The sequence below is a fragment of the Trichosurus vulpecula genome, chromosome 4 (assembly GCF_011100635.1).
Source record: "Trichosurus vulpecula isolate mTriVul1 chromosome 4, mTriVul1.pri, whole genome shotgun sequence".
In the NCBI taxonomy this organism is placed as follows: Eukaryota; Metazoa; Chordata; class Mammalia; order Diprotodontia; family Phalangeridae; genus Trichosurus; species Trichosurus vulpecula.
The window spans coordinates 105,319,794-105,327,291 of record NC_050576.1 but is presented as its reverse complement, the minus strand read 5'-3'; the positions used below and the strand labels follow the sequence as shown (position 1 = coordinate 105,327,291).

At 45.2% G+C, this 7,498-nt stretch overlaps 1 pseudogene; it reads right to left on the bottom strand.

Annotated features, from left to right (window-relative positions):
* Positions 1–1,704: 1,704 nt before the first annotated feature.
* Positions 1,705–2,379, bottom strand: LOC118846808 (annotated as a pseudogene).
* Positions 2,380–7,498: the final 5,119 nt, after the last annotated feature.

Here is a 7,498-nt window from a genome sequence, read left to right as displayed (position 1 = left end):
CTCTGCTAATTATTAGCTATGTGACTTTGGAGAAGTCATTCATCTTCTCTGGAACTCAGTTTCCCCATCTGTAAAATGAGTGAACAAAAATATATGACCAGGACCATTTCCCAATAGATAAGTGGTCAAAGGACACAAACCATTTTCAAAAAGAAAATTGTAAATTATTGACAACTATATGACATTGCTCCAAATCACTAATAAGAGAAATATAACTTAAAACAGCTCTATGGTTTCTTCTCATGCCCCTTAAAATTAGTAAAGATGAAAAAAGATGGAAACTGCCAATGCCTTCTGGTTGGTCTCCCTGTCTCCATTCTTTTCCCATTCCAATCCACCCTCCACTCAGCTGCCAAGGTAATATCCTAAAGCATGGGTTTGACCATGTCATGCCCTCTACCCAGTAAACTCTAGTGGCTCCCTATTACTTCCAGGGACAAATATAAAATGCTCTGTTTGGCAGCGCATCTGGGGGGCACAATGGTTAGAGCACTGGCCTTAGAGTCAGGAGGACCTGAGTTCAAATCTGTCCTCAAACACCAGTAGCTGTGTGACCCTGGACAAGTCACTTAACCTCAACTGCATCCTAAAAACAAACAAAACAAAAAAAAAAATAAAGCACTTTACAACCTGGTCCCCTCCTACCTTTCCAGTCTCCTTTCACTTACCTCCCCTCCACACATATACAATCTACACCGGCCAGCTGGCTGCTCTTCGCACATGACACTCAGATTCTGCCTTTGTACTGACTGTCCCCTGCCTGAAATGTTCTCCCTCCGCATCTCCTTGTTGTTGCTGAGTCATTTTCAGTCGTGCCCGACACGACTGTGACCCCATTTTGGGTTTTCTTATTCTTTTTTATCACATCAGTGTTCTTAATGGTTGGCAGTGAAATGACAAGAAACAAACCAAAACAATACCCACAAACAAACAATCTCCCAAACCTACAGCCTGCAGTTCCGTTTCCAGCACCTAGTTTCAGTATTCGAGGTAAGTGACTAGGGAAAGGGATCTCCCACCCGCCAGAATTACTGCTTTTGTCTTTCCAACAGCTGCCTGTGGCCTTTGGGCACCAGGCGTTGTCACAGCAGAGGGTTCGAGAAGTGACCAGAGCTGCTGAAAGGGAAGAGCAAAGTGATTTTTTCCCAGGGAAGGACTTTGCGTTGTAGATGGGACAGAGGGGGAAGTGCCCCCCTAGTAAAAGGCAAACAGGTCAAACCCTAAGAGTCATTCCTGACAGTTACTACTATCTACCTTCCTTCTCCATTAACCAGGAACTAGGAAGCCATTCTCTCCTCCCATTTCTTGCCCCTCCTGGTGACTGTAGCCCAGGTAGATTTTAAAATCTCCCCCAGGCTCAGATCTTTTAAAAGCCCAGCCAGTTTCAAAGCTGTCAAAGGATCATGGGATAGATGAGTGGTGGGAGTGGAGAAGCGGAGGGGCGGGGAGGGGGGGGGGGGAGCGGTGTTTCTTAGCATTTAAATCAGGTAATTCCTTTGGTAAGAAAGAGGCCCAAAACAAATTAGAAATGGATTGGAGGGAACTAATAATGCAGCTGAAATGACCATTCCCTCTCCTTCTCTGCCCCCAACCCCTTAAATGGCTCTGAGAAGTCAGCCCATGACCCAGGGGCCACACACCTGGTTTGGTCTTAGCTGATTCAGAAGCACTTTGCACTTCATTGCTGTTACAGCGTGACCCCCTTCAGGACTGGAAAGAGACCTGAAATATTCTTCCCTTCAGCAGCTGAGGGACCGGAAATTGTTCACCGTGTGGACCTTCTCATGATGCTCTGCAGTGGAAAGGAGGCTCTGGAGTTTTTCCATCTTTTTCTCTGAAATTGTGACAGGCTCACTGGGCACTATCTAGGTCACGCTGTCACTCAAGGGAGGTGTGGTCAGCGACCCTAGTGGAGGTTCATTGGAATTGAGGCTGTTGGACTGGGCTTAGGTTCCCTGGGAAGGGGAGTCAGCAGAGGCTCTGGTTTAGGATCCTACAGGAGCAGTTTAGGGTTTGAATCTGGCCACGTATGGTGCATCTGTCAGTCTGTTCATGCTGGCATGTTCATCTCCAGTCTCCAGGAAGATGCCAACCATAGCCGGGCCATCCGGGGCTGTGGCTGCTTCTGTGAAGGCCTTGTCTTTTTTCCATTCTAGTGGACCAAATGGAGCTCACTGAAGGACGCTGTGTATTCTGAACCTAAGCTGTGATTCTTCCTCCCAGTTAAAATGGAACTGCTTCAGCCTGTAGGGCCGATCCAGGGGCCCCCATGCACCCTGTCCTCCTGGTACCCCAAGCACAGAGCCTGGTCATACTGCTGCTGCCGCTGTTGCCACTGCACACCTATAGCTCTGGCTCCTAGGACTTGCTCTGCCGCATTTGGGATTTTCTTGGCAGAGATCCTGGGGTGGTTTACTATTTCCTTCTCCAGCTCATTTTTACAAATGAGGCAACTAAGGCAAATAGGGTTACGTGACTTGCCCAGGGTCACACAGCTGGTAGACCATATTTGAACTCCGATCTTCTAACTCCAGGCCTCTAGTCACTTCACCACTTAGCTCCCTCATTACCTCCACATCCTGGCTTTTCCTAGTTTCCTTCAAGACTCAGCTCAAATCCCATCTTCCGCAGGAGGCCTTTCCCATCTCCTTCCCTACCCCTCTCCACTGCTAGTGTCTTCCCTCTGAAGTTACCTTCTGCTACGTATGCAGTTCTTGCTTATTGTTTCCTCCGTCCTGCTCTATCATGACTCATCTAGTTGGTGTAATTGAGAGCACTGGATTACAAAGTCAGGAAGACCTGAGTTCAAATCCAGCTGGGTGACCCTGGGCAAGTCACTTAAACTCAGTTTGCTTTAATTTCCTTAGAATGGGGATAAATACTAGCACCCTGGGGTGCTGTGAGAATCAAATGAGATAATATTTGTAAAGCACTTAGCGCAACTGGCATATAGTAAGTGCTTAATAAATGTTTGTTTCCTCCTTCCTTCCCTGTTAGGATGTCAGCTCCTTTAATGCAGAGACCATGTTTTTGCCTTTCTTTCTATCTCCAGTACTTAGCGCAGTGCGGGGCATATAGTAGGTGCTTAATAAATGCTTGTCTGACTTAGTGACTTTCAATCAGCAGTCAAATATTTATTGTTTACTATATGCCAGGCAAGATGCTACTGTGTCCTCTGCAGAGAGGAAACGTATTGAAGCAGCCTGAGGCAGAGTTTGGAGATCAGAGGCACAATGTACCTCAAGGCGCAATGGACATAGGAGACTACAGACAAAAATGACTCTCACCCCTGGGACTGGTATCTACATGGGGACTCAACCTGTGATTTCATTGGCAGAGGGACCTTCCAAATGAGGACACTCTCCCCACCAAAGCTGAATAGTACTCGCTCTGCAGCTCACAGTAGTAGAGATTTGCCCAGGGCGCTGACCGTGACTCACCCAGGTCACACAGCTAAGATGTATCACACTTGGGCATTGAATCCATCTAGGTATTTCCAACCTGGAGTCCAGCTTTCTATCCATGAGGCCATGCTGCCTCCTTGGTGGGTGTTAAGGAGGAAGGAAAGATTCTGCCCTGAGTCAATGAGATCCTGATCCCAGAAAGTGCTTGAGTAGAGGTCAGATATGGTAAGTAGCAAGGAAGGAAACAAAAATTTATTAAGTGCCTACTATGTGCAAGGCACTGTGCTAAGCACTTTACAAAGATTGTCTCTCCTGAGCTTGGAAACAACCTTGGAAGGTAGGTGTTAGTCTTATCTCCATTTTACAGACAAGAAAAGTGAGGCAAACAGGGTGAAAGTGACTTGCCCAGAGTCACACAGCTAATAAGTGTCTGAGGCTGGATTTGAACTCAGGTCCTCCTGACTGCAGGACCAGGGCTCTTTCCATTGTGCCCCTTAGGGTGGGTCAGTAGGGAGAACTAGATGACCTCTAAGGTCAAACACAGTTCCAAGATTCGGAATCAGATCGTATAAATCTTCTATAAATAATTTCCTTAATGTCTCCAAGACACAGAGCCCGGGGAGCTATCTTGCCTATCAGTGCAATTTGTCTTTTTTCGTTCCTTATGTTAATGACAATCTTACATTAATGACGAAACTGACATTTGTAAATTGTTGAAAAGTTTGCAAAGACGTATATATTCATCCATTTATTTGAGTCTCACAATAGTCTTGTAAAATAGGTCCTACAGCTGGCATTATCCCCATTTTACAGGTGAGAAAACTGAGCAACAGAAAGGCTAAGTGCCTAGACTATGGTCACAAAACTAGCAAGAATTGAAGTTGATATTTGGAGTCCGGCACTTTATCCAGTAAGGCAGAGGTATCAAACACTTAGACAGTGACACCGATGCCTACAATATGACCTTGAGTGAGTGGAACTACACTAAAGCTTAAGTGGAAAATAATTAACAAAATAAATAAAAATACAATAGAGCATAGCTAACGTTAATATTGGCACAGCTAGGCGGTGTAGCGGATAGAGTGCTGGACCTGGAGTCAGGAGGACCTCGATTCAAATCCACCCTCGACACTTACTAGTTGTGTGACTCTGGACAAGTCAGTCACTTAACCCTGTTGGCCTCAGTTTCCTCATCTGTAAAATGCGCTGGAGAAGGAAATGGCAAACCCCTCCAGTATTTCTGCCAAGAAAAGCCCAAATGGGGTTATGATGGATTGGACACAATTGAAACTACTCAACAACAAAATGCTAATATTTTGTTTTCTAAGTCAATTTTCAGCCAGAGGAATCTTATATGTAATTCGGTGGCCTCATTTATATCTAAATTGGACACCCTTTCAATAAGTCATGCTACCTCTATAAGTAAGAATTTATTATTATTATTGATTATTAATTAAATTAATATTTAATTCTTCATTTTAATTAATAATAATAAACAGTAGTACTTTATAATTGTTGCTCTAGCTATTTCTACCACTGTCCAGGTGGCCTTGCAGTAATTACCCAAGGTTGTTTGACCAGGGGATAGAAAGAGGAAGAAGTCGCCATAACCCGAGCTTACCACCCCACTTGAGGACCTCATTTTGAGCCCCTCTTAGGGTTAGCTAAATGGCCATTATGTCTAGTAGAGGGGGCAAAGGAGGGCAAGAAGGGACTAGGGGAGTGAGAGCTGAGAAATGGAGTACATAGGAAAGGATGGAAGACAAGAGAGAGAAGAAAGGAGGGGCTGGGTCCGTCCTCTCCTGGGAGACAAGCGGTGAAGAAAGACAAGGTGCAGAAAACAGGGTTGTGAGTAAGTAGCTTTTTTTCTTTTTCTAAGAGAGATTGACAAGGGAGGGGACAGAAGGTAGAGGTGGGACCAAGCTTGAAGACGTCATTCTGGACTTGATAAAATAGAGATGATCTGGAGTTGGAGAGGGAGAGACAAAGAGAGAAAGGGAGGGAGGGAGGGAGGAGAGCTCCTTCCACTAGCCCAGAAACTGCCTTCATTGGAGTGTGATCTGAGGCTCCAGCAACCCCTGCTGTCCCCTCAGCTCTGGGCTGAGCCAAGGTAAGTGGCATCTCAGCATCCACACAGGGGAAAAGGGGATTCCAGTCCTAGATCAACTGAATATTGCAGGGAGGAGGGTGCCTGGACCAAGATGATGAGAGAGTTGGTGCCAGAGCAAACTGTCTGGCAAATGAAGTCGGGGCATGTCAACCAGGACCTCAAGTCAGGTTAGGACTGAGCAGCTGACTATGGGGGACTGAGCAGGCAGGGATACTCTGTGGTCCCCTTTCAATCAAATGAGATCATGTATGTATGTAAAGTGCTTTCAGAACCTTAAAGTGCTATCCAAATACAGTTCTTGTAGCTTTTTCTCTTTCCTGTTCCCTAAAAGGACCGGATTGCCCCCAAGAATACTCACCTGCCTAAATTTGCATATGCTCTCCTGAGTAGTTCCAAATAACAGGCATCATGGAGTGGTGGATAGACTTAGAGTAGAGAAGACCTGGGTTCGACTACCACTTCTGACATACACTGGGTGTGACCCTGGGCAAGTTATCTGACCTCTTAGTTCCTCAGGAATTATAAAATGGCAGAGAAGGTGTGACCTGCATTGGTAGAAGTTCCTTACCAGGAGCCACCTTCACCTATGGAGTCAAAGGGCCCCCTCCCCTTAAAAAAAAATCCAAGATGTTTAAATTACTTTAACAAGAATTGGCTAGATATAACTACAATCATGGCCAAAGCCAGCATCCGAAGCCTGCTGAGAAAAAGGAGACTGGCTGAGGAATAAATTGGATAGAGATCTAGAGCAGAGGCTGTGTGGCATTATGGTTAGAGTGCTAGATCTGAAGTCAGGAAGACCTGAGTTCAAATCCTACCTGTGATACTTACTAGCTATAACCTTCAGTGAGGGGGTTAGACTAGATGCCTCTAAATTCATTTCTACCTCTATATCCATCATCCTGTGGTCCTATGCATCTAGTCAGAGCCTGGAGAATGAAAGCAAACATCATTGTGCCTTGCAAAACCTTAAAATTTTGGCTTAGAGAATCTGACTCTGGGGGAGGGGAGAGAAGCTACCCCAAAATACAACGAGAGGGTCGGCAGAGCTGTAGATGGAGAGCAAGACCCCTGTCTTTCTCTGCTATAAAGATAGATTTCTGTTCAGGCATTTGGCCAATATGCTGGGACTCCCAGTTCTAAAAACAAGAGGAAGGATGCTGTCACCTGAAACTTCTATAGCTCTTTCTAGCTTTCATTTGAACCTTACCTTCATCTTAGGCAAGGCAAGGCAGATACCCTTATCCCCACTTAACAGATGATGAAAATGAGACTCAGAGAGATTAATGTAAACTCTTTGAGGAAAGGAACTAGGGTCCTCAATGCCTACCCTAGTAACAGGCAAATAAGTGCTTAATAAATATTTTTTGATTGATTAATTATATAGGCAGGATGAGCTCTGTACACAGGTGTGGCAGACAATCTTCCAACTGATAGGATTTGAGGGGAGTTGCGAAACCTCTCCCAACTTTACCTCTATCTAACCCTATGTTAGTGCTGAAATGACTCAAGTCTTCATTAGTGTGAATTAAATTTTTGAAGCCTTTCCTTAAAATGCAACTCCTTTTGAAGGAGTGGTCAAGCATGTAAGCCACTGGATTCCATTTATCCTCATGTCTCCTCTGATATATGCCCACTGTGTGACCCTGGGCAAATGACTCAACCTCTCAGTGTCCCAGGCATCTCTCTGAAACTACATGTCGAAGAGTAAATGGGGATCTGTATTAGAGGAAGTTTTTTAATTGGGAATTCCCTACAGGCTATGTCTGGACAAAAACAAGAACAGAAAAATTGTGCTTCATTTGGCTTTTCATATTGCCTTTGGTCACCCTGCATGGGCTGAAAGCAAGGAGGCACAGAAGCTATCAGTCTTGATGGTGTCTGAGGGAGGTCTAGTAGTATGATGTCCTTCTGAGGAGGACAGGTCTCATCTGGACATTCACTGAGGGAGTCCTGGTCAGCCAGAAATTGGCATGGGGGCACT